Raw genomic sequence first — 18,245 nt, forward strand, 5'->3', positions numbered from 1 at the left:
ACTGAGAGCCACGGGTGTGGGCAGCTGAGATGACTCTGGGCTGCGGAGAGATGAGTTTAGTTTCTTTGTACACTACAGATAGCCTTTTTGACCTTAAAAAGGGATGAAATGGCAGAGAAGGGGGGCCTCTGGTGGTGCAGCCTTGCGGGGGTAGCTGGGATTTGGCTTTGTCAGGATGCCAGTCTTCCTGCTTTGTAATCGCCTCCTCCCTTGTCCATCTGTCGCAGCAGGCTGGGAGCTATTAGTGAATACAGCTGGTGTCTTCTTCCTTTCATCCGAAACGCCAAGATGGTGCCTGGCCTGCCACACACTCAGTGGCTATTTGTTGAATGATTAGGAGATCCTCCATCTCTCAATGTCCAGAAGTTGGGCTTTGTGAGGTGTAGCTGGAGTTTATCTGGCCCAGGGGAACTGATTGGGGTGAAGCAAACCTGTATGATATGTAAATACAGCAATGGTAGGTCTCAAATTTTGGGGAACAGACCCAGTTTCAAATATTCTCTCCAGTTTTCCCGATAAGTACACTTATATGTGTCAGGACATGTGCTCTGATGTTTTGGTTTAGAAACTATAGACAGTACAGCAGAGGTGCCAGTTTGTCATCTCACAGTGGATGGACTATTGATGTCTGTTTTCTCCCAGGTATGAAGAGGCTTCAGACCCTGAATAAGCAATGACAAGGCTGTGCGGTGAGCAAGGATACAGCAGAGCTATCGATTTATTTAATTACTATCTTGCTCTGACCTATTTCTGACATGGGGGTACATTAGTCAGGGTTCTTCAGAGACACAGAACCAGTAGGATATGTTTGAAGGAATTTGCTCATGCAGTGGTGGGGGCCAGCAAGTTGAAACTTGTACGGCAGGAAGGCTGGCAACTCTCATGCAGGAGCTAATATTGCAATCTTAAGAGAGAGAGTATTTTCTTCCTCAGGAAACCTTAGGTTTGCTCCTAAGGCCTTTCAACTGATTGGATGAGGCCCACCCACGTTACTGGGCAATCTCCTTGACTTAAAGTCAATTGATTGTGGATCTTAACCAAATCTGCTAAACGCCTTCACAACAACACCTAGATTAGTGTTTGGTAAAATAACTGGTGCTGTAGCCTGGCCAAGTTGACATAACATTAACCAGCGTAGTGGGCAAAATCTGAATTTCCTCCAACTTGTCCCCAAAGGATAATACAAAGGAACAATAGTGAATTGGACATATCTTAGTAAATGTGGGAGCAGGATTATCTGATCAACTGCTGTTCTCCTCTCCAAAGGGGCAGCTGCAAAGAGGTTTGACCTGCTTGTTAAACCCAATGGGTTAAGGGAGCAAAAGTTGAGGGGGTGTCCCCATAAGGGGTCCACTGCTCCATTCCCCAGGAGAGAGAAGTATTGGAATAACACTTCCCTATTCTCTTCACCTTCCTCTTCCGTGGTTGACTGGTGTTGGGAGTGGCAATCTGCTCTGGGCCCTGAGCATCTCTACATGCTCTTCCCATGTGTGCCACGGATGCAGGAGTCTGACTGCTCTTCACCCCGGCCATTTCTCAGGATTGCATTTGCAGCGAGCAACCTTGAAAAAGGAGAGAACGTATCTTCCTGGACAAAGAACAGGCCTGCCTCTACTTGCTCTAAAAGTGGTGAATCACCCAGGCTCAGACTTCCTCTCCTGTAACACAATCCTCTGCATGTGCAGGGTCTATCTAGTACCCCCAGAACCTGGGGGGAGGGCATGGGAAACTGGTGTGAACATCATGCTGACTCTCTGACTATTGCATTTGCTGTAAGTAGTAAAATCCTTTGTCTCTGATCCAGGGAGTCTCATATCTTCTTGCCAGCATCCATGAAACAGTTACAGTTGGCTTGTTAGCTTGCAGGTAGGGTAAAAGTTCAGACCCTCCACAATTCTTGACAGGACGAGGCCTTGACTCCCTGGAGACAACAAGTATTTGTTTCACATCCCTGCCTCACTGCCTCCTCTGTGCAACAAGGGTTTGTGCTGGAGACCAAACTCTCCGTACTCCAGGATCTCATTGCGGGAGGAAATAATAAGAACTGTTTTGGCTTTCCAGCTCTATCATTAAGAAAGCTGATATATTGATTCCCGAGAGGGCTATTCCAAAGTGGTCTGGTATCTGGAGAGGAGAAGAGGGAAACATCTAGGTTCTTCTAGAAACCCCTATGTGCGCCATACGCCAGGCTCAGTGCTAGGAGTTGGGGATGTCATAGTGGAAAAAAAAGGTCCCTGCTCCCTTGAGCTTATAGTTTAATGGAGGGGGGTATGCACAGATATAGAAAGATAATTACAGAGCGCTGAGAGCTACACAAGAAGACTGCTTGCTGACCACCTCTCTTCTTCTAACATCTTTCTTTCTAATGATCTCTCTAAAGTCACATTTTAATCACCTCAATGGAGTTAGGTGATTCTTAAGTTAGTAACAGCAACACGTTTACAAAGTAGCTCTTGGGAAGGATTATTGCTGCAGTGGTTAAGCTCATTATTATATGCTGATTTGTACCAAACTCCTTCACACAGGGTGCTTTAGCTCCACGATTTTGGAGTAACTTATGTTCTTACCTACCTTATAAAACTGTGGGGGACTGGAATTGGCCACCCCAAAATGTGTCTCTTTGGCATGAGGATTATTTTGGGCTGGTTACTTTTAAAAACTGCAGACGTGAGAGAAACTCTGAAAAGTAGAATTTACTTACCCTTTGTAAGAGACCTTTACATTTTTAAAGGAAATCTCCATCTGTAAACGTGTCTCCCTCTCTGTACCAGGAAGGAGGGATGACCTTACCTCTAGAAACTCTTAGCAATGCAGAAGGCAAGGACTTAAATCTGCATAATAACCTTACTCTTGTTTACTGTGCTTTTCTGGTAATCTGCCGTAACTGACTTCCCCCACCCCCAACATCCTCCTTTGTCTGTAGCTGAGGATGGTTTTTAAGATGAGAGTGTCCACCATTTTGGCAAGTTGCTCGTTTTTCCTGAGTCTCTCCCATGTATACATGTTATAAAGCTTTGTTTGATTTTCTCCTGTTATTCTGTCTCATGTCAATTTACTTCATTGTCCAGCCAGAAGACTTAGAGTGGGTAGAGGAAATGTGTCCCTCCCCTACACAACTCAGGGAAGCAGACAGAATACAGTATTAAAGCTTAAATTATAATGGGAATATTTAAATTATTTTAAGTAAATAATGCATATACCAGATCTTTAAGTATAATCCTAAATTCTACTTTCATCATGTTTTTCAGCAAATATACTCAAAGTAGAGTAGAAACTCAGGAATTCACAGATCCATCGAGGTGACTATCCACCCATGAAATATTGTCAGTCACTGTACTAGACACTAGGCATACAGGGGTAACTGAGAATAAACTTTTCAAATACCGTCATGCACCACATAATGAAATTTTGGTCAATGATGGTTCGCACATACAGTGGTGGTCCCATAAGATTAGTACCATAGCCTAGCTGTGTAGTAGGCTATACCATCTAGGTTTGTGTAAATACTGTAGGGAAGGAAGAAATTTTCCCCTACCTTTCTAGGTTCTTCTGGCTGGTCCAAGAATTAAATTGACATGAGACAGATCAATAAGAGAAAAACAAACAGAAGTTTAATAGCATGTATACAGGGGAAAAATCCAGGAAAACTGAGTAACTCACCAAAATGGCAGAAGCCCTCCTCTTAAATACCATCCTCAGCTAAAGACAAAAGAAGGTGTTGTGGGTGGGGAGACTCAGGAACTTCAAAGGGAAGGAAGGCAATTCATAGGCAGGTGAAAGGGAGCAAACATTTGGAAAACAAGAGTTTGGCCACACAGAAACAGAAGAACACAGAGGGGAGCCCAACAAACAGGCTTTTCTGGGTCCCTCCCTGTCTCCCATCTATTCCATGTTATGCTAAGGTAATAGCTCGCTTCGACAGGTTTTTTATCTGAATTCCCTCAGGCAGTTAAGGGGGAAGTAACAAGAAAAACTCCCTGAGTCTTTTGTTTCTTAAAAATAATCAGCCTAAAATGGTCTTCATGTTCAAGAGACACATTTTGGGGTGGCAGGTTTTGTTCCCCTCCAGTACACTCCGTGATGTTGCACAATGACGAAATCGCCTAACAATGCATTTCTCAGAACATATTCCCATCGTTAAGTGACACATGACTATATGCCAGCCTCCTAAGAGAAGAAATGTAGTTCAATCATGCACATAATGAAAACAGCTAAATTTTACGGAAGTTTGATTAGGACTTAATGCCTAGTTATTAATGCAATAGCCTTCAGGGTTACGAGCCTGTTCTGGAGACTATAGACTTTCTTTCTGACTTTTAAATTCAGGGACAAGCCTCTACATCCTCATGTAGGAGCTAATAATCCAAAAATAACAGACATCCCAATATTATTTGTATTTTTGCTGTGATCTATACAGATTTCTTAAGTGAAATTGATAAAAGACAACATAATTCAATTTCAAAACACTTACTGAGTTTCTACCACACACAAGGACCTACAGTAGATTCTATAGGGAACATAAGACAAGATCCATGCCCTTGAAGAATTCACAGTCAAGTGAGGACATCAATTATCGTCATGGATTTATGACTCTACTTGCCAGGCAAGGGTCTACTTTTTCAATGTAATGACTCCTTTATAGCTTCTGGTGATGCTTTTATCAATGGTATGTTGGCTGCAGTGTTTCCATATTAACCCAAATCATAGGTCAAGATATCCGTATTGCAGGAAATGAATGAAAGGCTGCGAGGGAAGGTGCTAAGGAAGTGGGAGAGGAACTATCATTCATGGACGCCTGCTTGATAGTGGGCACTTTGCTACCTAATAAATTCACAGAAGAATCCGGAAAGTAGGTATTACTGCCATTCCCCACTTTTTAGCAGACGACGACAGTACAGCTCAAAGATGTTAAAACATTTCCCTAAATCCAGACTGAAAGTGGTAGAGCTGGGATTTTTAGGTCCGTTTAACACCAAAGCCCAGGCTTTGTCTGCTACACTATACATACGACCTTCTAAAAATGGGTGCATGTTTTCAGAAGCAAGCAAGCGAATAAACAAGCGAGCAAGAACGTCCCTAGAAAGCAGTGAGTTTTCTGGCACTGGTGGTATTTACAATAAGCTGAATAACCTTTGGCAGAGATAAGAAGGGGATTAAAGCTTTGAGTGGAGGGGAGGAGAGAATGATATCAAAATCCCTGTCAGTACTGGGACTGGAATTCTATGTAAACATAAGCAGAGTTTGCACACGTTTCCCTCACGGGATCCTCAACCACGTGTACTGTACTATGAATGGAGAGAGTCATCTGGGTAGATAATGGGAAAACAAGGCCTGTGGGCCACATCACTACAGAGCCCATTAAGGTGTGCAGCAGTTCACCCTGCTGGAAATTTACCTTGTGTTACATGTATATTTCCCATTTATTTTTTCCGTGGAGGGAAGTCCCTGCAAATCAGTCATGTCAGCTTTGGAGGAAAACAGATCACCTTCTGGCTTTGAAGAAGCGCTTTTCCCAAGGGGAAAGAGACAAGCACACTTTTTTTGATTTCACACTCTGTTATGGATTGAATATTTGTGCCCCCATTCAAATCCATCTGCTGGAGCCCTAACCTTTGATGTGGTGGTATTTGGAGATGGGTTTTTGAGAGGTGACTACGTTTAGATGAGATCTTGGGGGCTCTGCCACGGAGATTAGTTCCCTCATAAGAAGAGGAAGAGAGAACAGAGCACTTTCCCTCCACCTGCTATGTGAGAACAGCAAGAAGGCAGCTGTCTGCAAGCCAGTAAGGGGGCCCTCACCAAGAATGGAATCTGCTGGCACCTTGATCTTGGACTTCCCAGCCTCCAGAACTGTGAGAAATAACGTCTTCTCTTTAAGCCACCCAGTCTATGGTATTTGTTACGGCAGCCCAAGCTGACTAAGAAAGACCCCTCGAGGCTATTATAATCTATCTTTAACCTATTATAGTCTATTTTTAAGATTTGGGCTAGTGGTTCTATTTGAGGAAAACCTATTTGGGGAAAGAGGTTGCGACAAGACCCTTTGAATTTCACAGGTTGAAAAGAAGTGTGATTCCTTGGGGACAGAAAGCAGATAGTGAAGTGGGAGAGCAGTGGGGGTCTCTGCCGTAGTGGCCTGGGCAACCGGCTCCTAAGAACGTGGATGTGCGCAGGGCAGAGATGGCTGAGCATGCACAGCGGTGACCTGGGAACCTGACCCGCAGCCTCAGTGGCTGAGCTTACTTCTGCGGGAGTGCCGGCTCCTCCACCAAGTTCAATAGTGTCGCCACGTTCAATAGTGTCACCAAACGGCAGCGAGAAACAACTGACAGGTGGACCAATAGTCCACCAGAGCTCAGCGTGGGACTCGGGGATTAGAAGTCTCTGTCCCCTCTCTGGACTGCATAAATCTTTAGTGTTTGTGCTTTTTCTTTGTTTTTTAAACTGTTCATAGGAAGCAGGAGACCCAGAAGGTGGGACTGGGGCAGGGTAAATTTGAGTAAAAAGTATTTGCTGAGATTTGCAGGAGGAAGTGGTGGAGCAGTTGGTTCCCCGAGGCAGCCAGGGTCCCACTCTCCTAAGTGGAAGAGACAGGCAGAGGCAGAGGGGAGCAGCCACTTCCCGCCATGTCCTGATTCTTTACCGCGGCTGGGCAGCCACAGTCTTTCCGGGAAACTCAGTATCTTTATTTCACTGGGTCTCAGAACTCTCGGACTTGGCATCTCAAGAACAAAAGAAAATTCTGGATGGAAGCCTCATTTATGTTCTGAAGGGTAGATATACTTGGAGGAACAGTGTTCAGATGTTTGGAAATTTGTATATTTGGCACTTAAAAACAGCAGCAGCAGGGGGCTGGCCCCGTGGCCGAGTGGTTAAGTTCACGCACTCCGCTGCAGGCGGCCCAGTGTTTCGTTGGTTTGAATCCTGGGTGCGGACATGGCACTGCTCATCAAACCACGCTGAGGCAGCGTCCCACATGCCACAACTAGAGGGACCCACATCGAAGAATATACAACTATGTACTGGGGAGCTTTGGGGAGAAAAAGGAAAAAAATAAAAAATCTTTAAAAAACAGCAGCAGCAGTGACAATGACAGGGAAATATAGATCTAAATGTTTAGTGTTGAATATTTGGTGTTTTGCCGTTACACAGATTTACAAAAACAAAAAACAAACACACAACCACCACCACCAAACCCTGGCATGCATGATATGATTGAGCGGTGGGTCTTTGTGAGCACCAGGGAAATTCTCCTGGAGTCTGAGTCAATGGAATGACTCAGGCCAGGAAGAAATACTGGTGAAGAAGGCCCCTGGCTCCAGACACTGATCCTTGGTGTCCTGCAGTCTTGTTTCTTGAGGACTAAGAGCAAATGGCAAGGAGTAGGGCTGGGGGATATCTATCTTTTCTTCTTACGATTTATTGGTTACTCTCTTCCTCTGGGCCAGACACTGAGTTTCATTCATGTCTGACAAATGCTCAGCAACCCCAGCAAGTGTCTAGAGGAGGACCCTGGATCTTATGCTGTGCCTCCTAGAGGTGCTGTCTTTGCTTTCCAGAACCTTCCTTCACCTTTTCCCTGTGTTCCCTGTGTTTTCTCTCTTGGCTCGAGGACTCACTTCCTGAGACCTGGTGAATCTGACCATCCGCTCTGGAGGTCCCTTCAGGTACAGGAGGGTTTAATTTTATGTCTTTACCAGCCAAGGGGCTCGGGGCAGCTCAGTGAGAGCCTGGTCAGCCTCGGGGAAGGAGGTCTGAGAGGAGCCCTGAAGGTTCTAAGAACAAACGTTTCCTCTCTGTCCTGGTCCTCCCTTTACCTTCTCCAGCGATGTTAGCAGTTCTACCTCAGAAGCCATTGATTCCTCGCCTTCCCTCTGCCTTCTTCCAGGCCACTCTCATTTCTCACCTGAGTGAATGACAGAGTCGTAACTCACTCCCTGCCTTCAGATTCTTGCTGTTCCAATCCATTCTCTGCACGGCTACGCACGAAATTCTTTCGAAGCACACATCTATTGATGTCACTCTCTTGCTTACAAATTTTCTCTGACTCCCTATCGCCCTCAGGGTACTTTGGATAGTCACTCCCTCTACCTAGAATGCTCATCCCCTCCTTCCTTCCTAGAAAAGGATTCATCTTTTATTGTCTCCTCTCAAAAGCCATCTGGGACCTCTTTGGGTGGAGTTAGTTCCTTTTAGTCACTTCCTTCTCTGTGCTTCCATGGCACATCAACTGAGAGCACTGAAGAGCTAGTAAGCTCTTTCCGAGGGCGAGTGGTCCAAGCACCTTCCATGCACCGTCTCATTTGTCCTCACAAGAGCCTTGTAAAGTCTGTACTCTCCTTATCTCCATCTTAGTTGAGGAAATGAGGCATTTAAGTAACTGTGTGTAGGGTTATATGGCTTGACAGAGATGGAGGCAGAATTTGAGCCTGACTAGTTGAGTCCTGCACCCATGTTTTTAATCACCACACCGTTCTGTGCCTGTGTATCTCTGTGAGAGCACTTAGCACATTTTACTGTCATTTATTTACATGTTTCTCTTCCATTAGATGAGCAGCTTGAGGGCAGGCGTACTGTCTCATTCATCCCTGAGACTAGCACATAGTAGGTGCTCAATAAATGCTGGAGGAGGGAAAGGAGGGTGTGTTGCCATGATTATATGAATAGCACATAGAAATAATTCAGTAGAAAGTTCAAATTCCCTGGGGCGAGACGAGACCTATGTTATTAGAACTTTAAGGGAAGACCGTGTTTTCTGAAAAAATCTGAATAATTTTGCTACAAGTGAAAAGCAGATGTTCCAAGAAAGTTTGGACTAAGGTTGGATCAGCACAGAAAAATTATTTTAAAATTGAAAATCACAATCATCGGACCCTTATTTTATCACCAGTTTATTATATTAGTTCAAACATGATCTCTGTGGGTAAGGTCTGGAATCCTGGTGAGAATATTTACAGACAAATGGCTGATTCTAGGTCAGGGATCCCTAAATGTTCACTGACCCCTTTGAGAAGCTGGTGACATCAATGGATTCTTTCCCTAGAGAAATGCACACACCTGTTCTAGGGAACTGACTAATATTTCCAAAGATTCCCATTCTCTGAGCACGGGCAACCGCTGAGGTGGAGCCAAGGCCCAGGAGTGGGTGGGGCACAGCCCCCTGTAGTTTACTTGTTAGATGCCCCCCCAAACCTTCTGGCCAATGCTATTAACACAGTTGGTTCTTTTTACGACTCCTTTCTGATGCCTCTTCTTTTTTTATTATTATTTATTTTTTTATTTTTTAAGATTTTATTTTTCCTTTTTCTCCCCAAAGCCCCCTGGTACATAGTTGTGTATTTTTAGTTGTGGGTCCTTCCAGTTGTGGCATGTGGGATGCTACCCCAGAGTGGCCTGACAAATGGTGCCATGTCCGCACCCAGGACTTGAACCGGTGAAACCCTGGGCCGCCGAAGCGGAGCGCACGAACTTAACCACTTGGCCATGGGGCCAGCCTCTCTGATGCGCCTTCTTGTGTGACTGTCATTGTGGATAGACCAGGATCTATTTGATTCTAAAACTGAATTAAGAAAATATAAAGAGACAACCACCACAAATTATAGAACATTTTTTTGGGGGGGCGGTGGCTGTTTTATGGGGAAAGGGTTGTTTATAATTACGTAATCTTAAATTAATACTTTCCCTATTCAAGTTAAACTGTTTAGCCAATTCATTGAATATTTCTTGAACATCTACTATGTGGTTGGAAGATTCAAAAGAAGCAAAAATTCATGCCCTTGTGTGTTTATGTTTTAAAGAGGGAGACAAACAATAAACATGATAAATAAGTCAAAATCTGTCATACGTTAGATGGTAATAAATGCTAAAGAGAAAAATAAAGTGGGAAAGAGGGGTGGGGGTGGGGGTGTTCAATTTTAAACAGGGAAGTCCGGGCAGGCTGCGCTGAGAAGCGAGTTAGAGACCTGAAGGAGATGAAGAGGGGCATGTTAGTTTCCTGTTGATGCTCTGACAAATTACTATAAATTTAGTGGCTTAAACATCACAAATTTATTATCTTACTATTCTGGAGGTCAGACGTCCAGAATTGGTCTCAGGGGCTAAAATCAAGGCGTTGGCTGGGCTGCGTTCCTCCTGGAGGTTCTAGAGGAGAGTGTGTTTCCTCTCCTCCCCTTTGCCAGTTTCCATAGTCAACCTGCACACCTTGGCTTGTAACCGAATTCCTCCATTTTCAAAGCCGGCATCACCAGACCCAGCGCACCTCACGCCATCTCTTTGGTTCTCTCTCTCTGCCTCCCTCTTCCATTTATAAGGACCCTGTGATTCCATTGGGCCCAGCTGGATAATCCAGGCTAATCTCGTCTCACGGTTAGCTGATGAGCAGCCTGTGTTAGTTTGCTGGGGCTGCCGTCACAAAGGACCACAGAGTGCGTGGCTTAAACAGCAGAAATTTATTTTCTCACAATTCTGGAGGTGAGAAGTTTGGAACCAAGGTGTCAGCAGAGTTGGTTTCTTCTAATGCCTTGCTCCTTGGTTTGTGGGTGGCTGTCTTCTCCCTGTGTCTTCACCTCGTCTTCTCTGCGTGTGTCTGTGTCCTGATCTCTTCTGATTAGGACACCAGTTATTAGAGCCCACCCGCAATGACCTCATTTTACCTCTTTAAAGACTCTGTCCCCAAACACAGTAACTTTCTGAAGTTCTGGGGGCTAGGACTCCAATATAGGAGTTTTGAGGGGACACAGTTCAGCCCATAACACAAACTCCATCTATTGCTCTAATTCTCCTCTGCCATGAACCCTAATGTATTCACAGGTTCCAAGGATTAGGACATAGATATCTTCAGGGGGCCATTATTCTGCATAGCCCAGAGCACGCTGACATCTAGGAAAGAGTCTTCCAGGCAGAGGAACAGCTAGAGCAGAGGCCCAGAGGTGGACGAGCCTGGAGCTGGGTAAGCGAGAAGAGCCTATGGTGAGATGAGGTCATGGTGGAGACAAAGAGCCTGTTCGCACTGTCATGTAGAACACAGTGAAGACTCTGGCCTTCACGCTGAGGGGTTTGAGTGGAGGGGCGACATGACCTGACTGTTTTAACAGGAGCTTCCTGGCTGCTGAGTTGAGACTAGATTAGAGGCGGCTGAGGTGACAGCAGGGGGACCAGAAGGAGGTGATTGCAATAATCCAGGAGAGAGAGGATGATGGCTTGGAAGGATGATGGATGGCTTAAGGGGAAGCCTTAAGACATGGTTGGACTCCAAATATCTTTTGAAGGAAAAGCCGTTGGGATTTTCTCCTGGACTGGTGTGAGTGAAAGAGAGGGGTCAAGGATAACGAAAGTTTTTTGGCCTGTGCAACTGGAAGAGTAGAGTTGACACGTATTGAGATGGGAGACTATGGGGACATCAATGGCTCCGCTCAGGACATGTGTGAGATGCCTGGTTGGTCAAAGTTCAAATGCGAAAGGCTGTGTTTCTTTATGCAATTAAAGTCAACTGTCAGATCTTTTTATTTGTACATCTAACAATTCCTGTAAAAAATAAAAACAAACACTTTCACTTGTTCATTGATTTTCAATTAACTCACGGCCACCGATTAAAATTAGTCCCATTTACAAACTTAATTATGTTCCCTTAATCATCTACAACCGCATTTATAAATTTAATATGTTTACTTTTTAAGCACTTCAAATGCCTGGCAGGGTATACTTGCAATATTAATAGGCAAAACTCTCTTAAGCATTTAAATTACTCTTTTATCCTATAAACGTGTAATTATAGTACATATATATCTAACTATAATTAAACATGCCACAACCCTTTATAAACTTAAAATTCTCTTATACTTTTCAGCTAAAAATCAAAATAGAAAGTGTCAGATTTTTTTTTTTTTTTGAGGAAGATTAGCCCTGAGCCAACTGCTGCCAATCCTCCTTTTTTTGCTGAGGAAGGCTGGCTCTGAGCTAACATCCATGCCCATCTTCCTCTACTTCATATGTGGGACGCCTACCACAGCATGGCTTGCCATACGGTGCCATGTCCACACCTGCGATCCGAACCAGCGAACCCTGGGCCATTGAAGCGGAACGTGTGCACTTAACCGCTGCACCACCGGGCCGGCCACAGTGTTAGATTTTCTTAAACATGACAAATACTTTAAGTTTTTTTTTAACTGTTGGGGAAGGAAATGATACTTGCTTTCTATGCTTAGCTTAGAAGGATGTTGTGAAGACAACACAAGAAATAGTGTTTTGACAGCATAAACAAGCTGTGAAAACTTAAGGTGTTGTTTTCATTCCAGGAGAAAGCTAACCCTTGCCAAGGACACACTTGACCTTGTCTTCAAAGGTGAGGAGGCATTTTGTTTTCCTTCCAGAAGTAAAAAACTGACTCTGAAAATGAGTACATAATTAAAGTGAGGTGTAAATGACCAAGAGAGACCCCTGTGCCTTCTCCTCCAGAGACAGAATATTGACATCGTCCCAAAGGGTCTCTTCTAATCGTGAAATTCACCAGTCCACTGGAGGAGGCGAGGAGCAGTGGGCATTCTAGGCGTGGAGCCTGGCACATCCTACGACACTTGGTGTTTGCTGGACAATAGAATGAAATCACAGCAAACAGGCAGCCACCCACTTTGCCAAGGCTGTGCCAGCTTTTCTTGCACGGTCCACACGTAAGGTGGAGAAAGAGTCAGGACAGCAGTAGCAGCAGTTAACAGTGCCCGTGTCTAGTGAGGGGCTGCAGGGTATGGATGCTTTGCAGAGCCCCCAGTGTGTCACCTGTTGGATCCTGGGGAGGAGGAGCAGAGTGCCCTCCCGGGGATCCTGACAAAGTGCTGGTAGGGGCACCTTGGGGAGCTGCCTTCAGACAGTCCTGCTTCCCAAGAGAGCAGTGTCACCCTCCCCTCCGCAGTTTGGGCAAGGTCGGTTCATCCTGAAGCATCTGTTCATGGTGTCTGCCAGACAGTGGTTTCCACTGGGCCAGCTCAGCCAGCAGCCCCCTCTCTTGGAAGCAGTTGAAACCCTCCTATGATGTATGATGTGGGCCCAGATTCATGAAAGACCTTGACAGCCCTAGGACCACAATGGCTGGAGGCATACCTGCACTGTCAGGTGCTGCTTCTCTGGCAGTTTATTGACTTGGGTAGAGTTGCTGTGCACACAGGTCTGGCTTCTGGACAGAAGGGCCAGTGGCTCATGGATTTGGTGATGGCAATCCCTTGGCATGACCGAGACTCCCTAACTGAGCATGCCTGTCTTTTGATTTCAGCCCCTGTGGCTGGCCTGCTGGCCAAGGTGAGGAGTCCCGCCCTTTCCTTCCTTCCCCTCTACTCCAGGTTCTGGGGTAATTACACTGCCCATGGGACCATGTTGCTGTGGCTGGGCTCCGTTCTAAATCAGGGCACATCTGCACCTGCAGACTTAGACAACCTCAGCTCATTGAACACCACGCCTGTGCCCTCAGCCTGTCTAATTGACCTGCATTGCAGGAGGATCACCGAACCCTGAGCTACAAATAAGGAGGCCGAGAGCTGTAGTTGTCAAGGAGTGAGCTCTGGGTTGTGCAGCAAATTCACTTTGCAGATGTGAACCTGGAAGTGGAATCCACGTCTTTTTTGTTCCTGAGTTTTTTTCCTCTGTACTACCTGTGTCTCTACCAATCTACCATCCACAAATAGCCACAGGGGTCTGCTGGATGCCCATCACAGTGCTAGACCCTTGGGGGATATACACTGAGGAGTAGAAAAGAAAAGGACCAGTTCACAGTAGGATGAGGAGGCTCCTAGTCACAGCTCTAGACCAGCGCTACGTGTTCAGGGTGGACGGAGAGAGAGAGAGAGAGACACACACACACACACAAACAACGAGAGAGAGTGAAGAGAGGGAGAGACAGACAGACAGACAGACAGACACACACACACATACAGAACGAGACAGAGATACACACACATGCAGACACAGAGACAGACAGATGGACAGACACACACAAAGAGAGAGAGAAAGAGACATATGCACAGGAAGAGATGGAGACAGATACAGAGAAAGAGAGAGAGAGGGAGGGAGAGAGCTGCTTGCCCACTAGGGTGGTCACAGAGGGTCTGGGAGTTTTAGATGGTCATTCAGACAGGCAGCAAGGATGTGATGAGCCAGGACCTGGCTGGGCGCTGGAAAGAAAGGCACATCCTACCTTTGCTCACGGCCTAACTGGGGAGACAGACAGTGAACGATGCTAACAGTGAGCCTGGCAAGTACTGTGGGGTGAAGCATGGGGTGCAGTGGGCCCAGAGAGAGGTGACTGATCCACCTGGGGGGAGCAGGAGGAAGATCAAGTGGCAGAGGTGTGATGGTGCCTGGGGGCAGGCAGGCCTGGGGGAGGTTACCCTGAGGGTCCCTGCGAGCTGGAAAGAGGCTTGGAGAGCAGCAGGGCTGGGAGCTGGGAGGGAGGGGCCTCAGAGACCACGTGCTGTATAGAGCCCGGCTGTGCTTCACTGTTTCCTCGACTTTCTTTAAAAATGCAGGTTCTCTCTTTTTACCCTAAGATTCTGATTTTCAGTAGGTGGAGGGGGTGGGGTGGGCTCGAGGTGTCTGCATTTTAAATACGTCTCAGGTTCACTCTGGCTCACTTACAGGTATTTAGGAACCAATGGTTTAAACTAAATCTAATGATTGTCATTCTTTTAAAGTCAGTGGCTTTTCTTCTATTTGGGTATTTATAGAAGTTTTGTGACAAGGCTTGTTCCTGGCGGCTGGTGCCTCTGCTTTTTCATATCAAAAGATGCTGTTTTTTTGAAGGGGACAAACCAGAACCAATAATGTTGTCCCTCTGAGGCCTGAGACAAGGAAGACTGAGCCCATCAGTCTGTGAACCGCTGGAGCTGAATCCTGGGGGGAACACGGTAATTTCAGATACTAAAAATGAATGGTGTTATAGAGTGACTGTTAACATACCCTGCAAGATGTTCATGATTCCCTGGGGCCAAATAAGTAAACATTCTTCCAACTTAAGCTGCAGGAGACAGGCAATTTCACAAGGAGATGCTTTCTCCATTTGTATGAGACGACTATGTGCAAAAGAGGAAATAAAGGGTGCGGGGTGTGAAACCTTCTGCCGAAGGCCTGGGCAGGAGTGCTTGCCTTGAGCACTGTGTTTCTTGGTCAGGTGGCCTGAGTCAGAGACCAGGCAAAGGGAGCTAGGGCTGTGACCTGAGCCCCTGCTGGGGCATCATACAGCCCCTCCTTTGAGACAGAGAAAGGTCAATGTCAAGGTCTTTTACCTTCTTGAAGGCAGAGAGGAGAGAGACAGAGATGGTTCTTGGAGATGGCCTCTAGCGTGCTGGATCCACCCAATTCTAGGAGATTCAACTGGATGAGAAGGAGGCCTGTCTGGAATCAAATCAACTCAGAAATCAAATGGGGCTGAGAGAGGGGATGGAAGGAGGCACTGTTATGGGTTGAATTGTGTCCCCTTAGAAAAAGATGTTGAAGTCCTAACTCTCAGCACCTCAGAATGTGACCTTATTTGGAAATAGGGTCTTTACAGAGGTAATCAAGTTAAAATGAGGTCATTAGGAAGGGCCCTAATCCTAAATGACTAGAGTGCTTATAAAAAGGGGAAATTTGGACAGACAGACAGATAGACACACACACACACACACACACACACACAGGGAGAGCACCATGTGAAGATGGAGGCAGAGATGGGAGTGACCCATCTACAAGGCAAGGAATACCAAACATTGCCAGCAAGCCACCAGAAGTGGGGGAGAGGTGTGGGAAAGCCTTCAGAGGAACCAACCCTGCTGACACCTTGATCTTGGACCTCAGGCCTCCAGAACTGGGAGACAATAAATTTCTGTCGGTTAAGCCACTCAGTTTGTGGTAGTTTCTCACGGCAGCCCTAGCAAACTAGTACAGGCACTTTACCTCTTTTATTATGGATCCAAGTTCCATGAGGACAGGGACTTTGTCCTGTTGGTGGCGTAGTTCCACCTGGCACAGAGTAAGTGCTCAGCAAGTATTTGGCTGAATAAACGGGGCCTCTGGGGACGTAGGTTATTTGACTGAGGGCACACAGAGAGTGATCACACTAGCCACTGTATTCTAAGCACCTACTATGCAGGCATGGTGCTTGGTGTTTGTGAAAGCCATCACTAGTCCGCAGTGTAGCCTGAGAGGTAGGTCTCACTTTCTTCATGTTACACATGTGGAAATTGAGGCTTAGAGACGTGAAGGGAATTGTCCAAGATAACACAGCTCGGAAGGAGTAGACTTGGGATTGTAGCTCAGGCCTGTCTGACTCCAAGCCCTTCCTCTCATCACTAGCCAGGGCATCAGTGGGGAGCAGGAAGGCAGCTGGGGCCAGAGTCACCTGGGGAGCAGGCCCCAATCAGCAGCTCAGGGCCAGGACGCCAGACCTTGGGTTGGGTTAGTGACGGAGCCCACTCATCAGGGCTTGCTGCCAGAGCAGGCACTCCAGGCAGAAACCTAACTAATCCAAATGGGGCGGGAGGGTGGGCATGCGGCTGGGGGAGGAGGAACAGTGGAGGATTGTGCAGGAGCACTTTGTGGGTGCAGCAGCAGAGTGTGTGTGTGTGTGTGTGTGTGTGTCATGCACGCGCATGCTGTAGGAGTTTCCATGAGGTTGCCTAAGGCTTAGGGCTTGATGCAGGTGCATAGATTTGGGGGGGACCTGCCCTGAACTCTGGGGAAGACAAGGGTCAAGAGATTGTCTGTGTCTCAGGATGGCTGCTCCTGCTCTGTGGCTGGCAGGTTGGCAGGAATGGGCACATCTGGGCTTCTTCACTGGCAGCCATTCCCTAAGTGATTTCCCATGGAAGGTTGATGTGACACAGAAGGTCAAGAGACACATTTCTGGGGCCATTTTAAGAACCTGTTCCCTAGTGTCCCCTTCAGGTCTACCCTGGAGAGAAGCTCCCTCCTTTTCCGCCTCCTATCTGGGAAGAAGGAATTCTTCTGCCTAAATCTTAAGGCTTTTCCCACCTGAGCTCTAATCTGCAGGATAGATGAGCAATTCTCAGCCTCCTCTTTATGGAGACCCAAGTTTAGATGCCATGCCAATTTTTTTCATCCTCATATCACTGGTACCTAGCACCATGCCTGGCGCAGAGCTCCTTCAATAGATGTTTGTGGCATCAATAAAATGAGAGGCATGTTTGGGCTGGACCTAGCTGGACTGTTCATACCATGGGAAGAGCTTCAGTAGACTGACCTTGTGTTGTTATAAGGACGGAAGGTCAGGGGACATCTATGAGTCAGTGGGCTTCCTGGTTGAGGGAATGACCTCGTTAGAAAGAGGGAACCTCAGGGGCTTGTGGCTGGGGACAGAGAGTTCTCTCCTGGTTTGCTCAGAACTGCTGAGCCAGCTCTTGCTAAGTTCCTAAGTGGGAGGAGATGAGTGTCTGGGGCTATGCAGATTTACCTCTCCTCGGTATTGTAGTTGTTATTATTATTATTGTTATGGTCTCAGTGCTGTATGAACCAGCTGTACTTCTAGAACATTATCAGGTATGCGATCTCCTGGAGAGTCTTTAAAATGCAGGTTCCTAGGCTTTTCCACTGCGAATCTTGATTCAGTGAATCTGGGTAAGGACCTACAGAATCTACCCACAGGTGATTCAGACGCAGCTGGTCAGAAAATCACGTTTGGAGAAATGGATCCCTAAGTTTCTTCATCTGTGGAAGGATGAAGTTAGATCAGCTCTTGAGTATCTTTCAGGTCTAGAATTTTTTCCAATGGTGCAAAATAGAAGCACAAGAAGCTTGCGTTCCTGATGTTAAAGGTTTGACTCTGGTGCCTGAACTTGACTGTTACTGTGCTTCAGAAAGTCAGACATTTCCCTGGTCCTGACATTTACCTGGTTTCCAGGCACATCCGAGACTCACGCCCCCAAAGCAGGAAGGAAGATGATGAGCTAAAGGACGCCCCCACAGTCTAGTTCAGTGTGCCTCCTTCTGCTGTCCTCATAGATCAAAGGGATGCTAATGTAAGGGACCGTGCATATTTTGCAGACTTCAGCTCCCCAGGTGGGGGCTTTCTTTTATGTCATGGAATAACATGAAAGAGGAAGCCTGTGGCTTTGTATTGGCCTCCTGCTGTGGAAAGTCCCAGAGATGTGAAGTTGCATGCTCCGCCCTCCCACTGTGTGACATGAGATGAAAGAAGGATTGGACACGAGGTGCTGGCCCCTCGTGGAAGGACATTTGATACTGAAGGTGACCAGGTACCTCGGGCT

The sequence above is a fragment of the Equus przewalskii genome, chromosome 1 (genome assembly GCF_037783145.1).
Source record: "Equus przewalskii isolate Varuska chromosome 1, EquPr2, whole genome shotgun sequence".
Classification (NCBI taxonomy): Eukaryota; Metazoa; Chordata; class Mammalia; order Perissodactyla; family Equidae; genus Equus; species Equus przewalskii.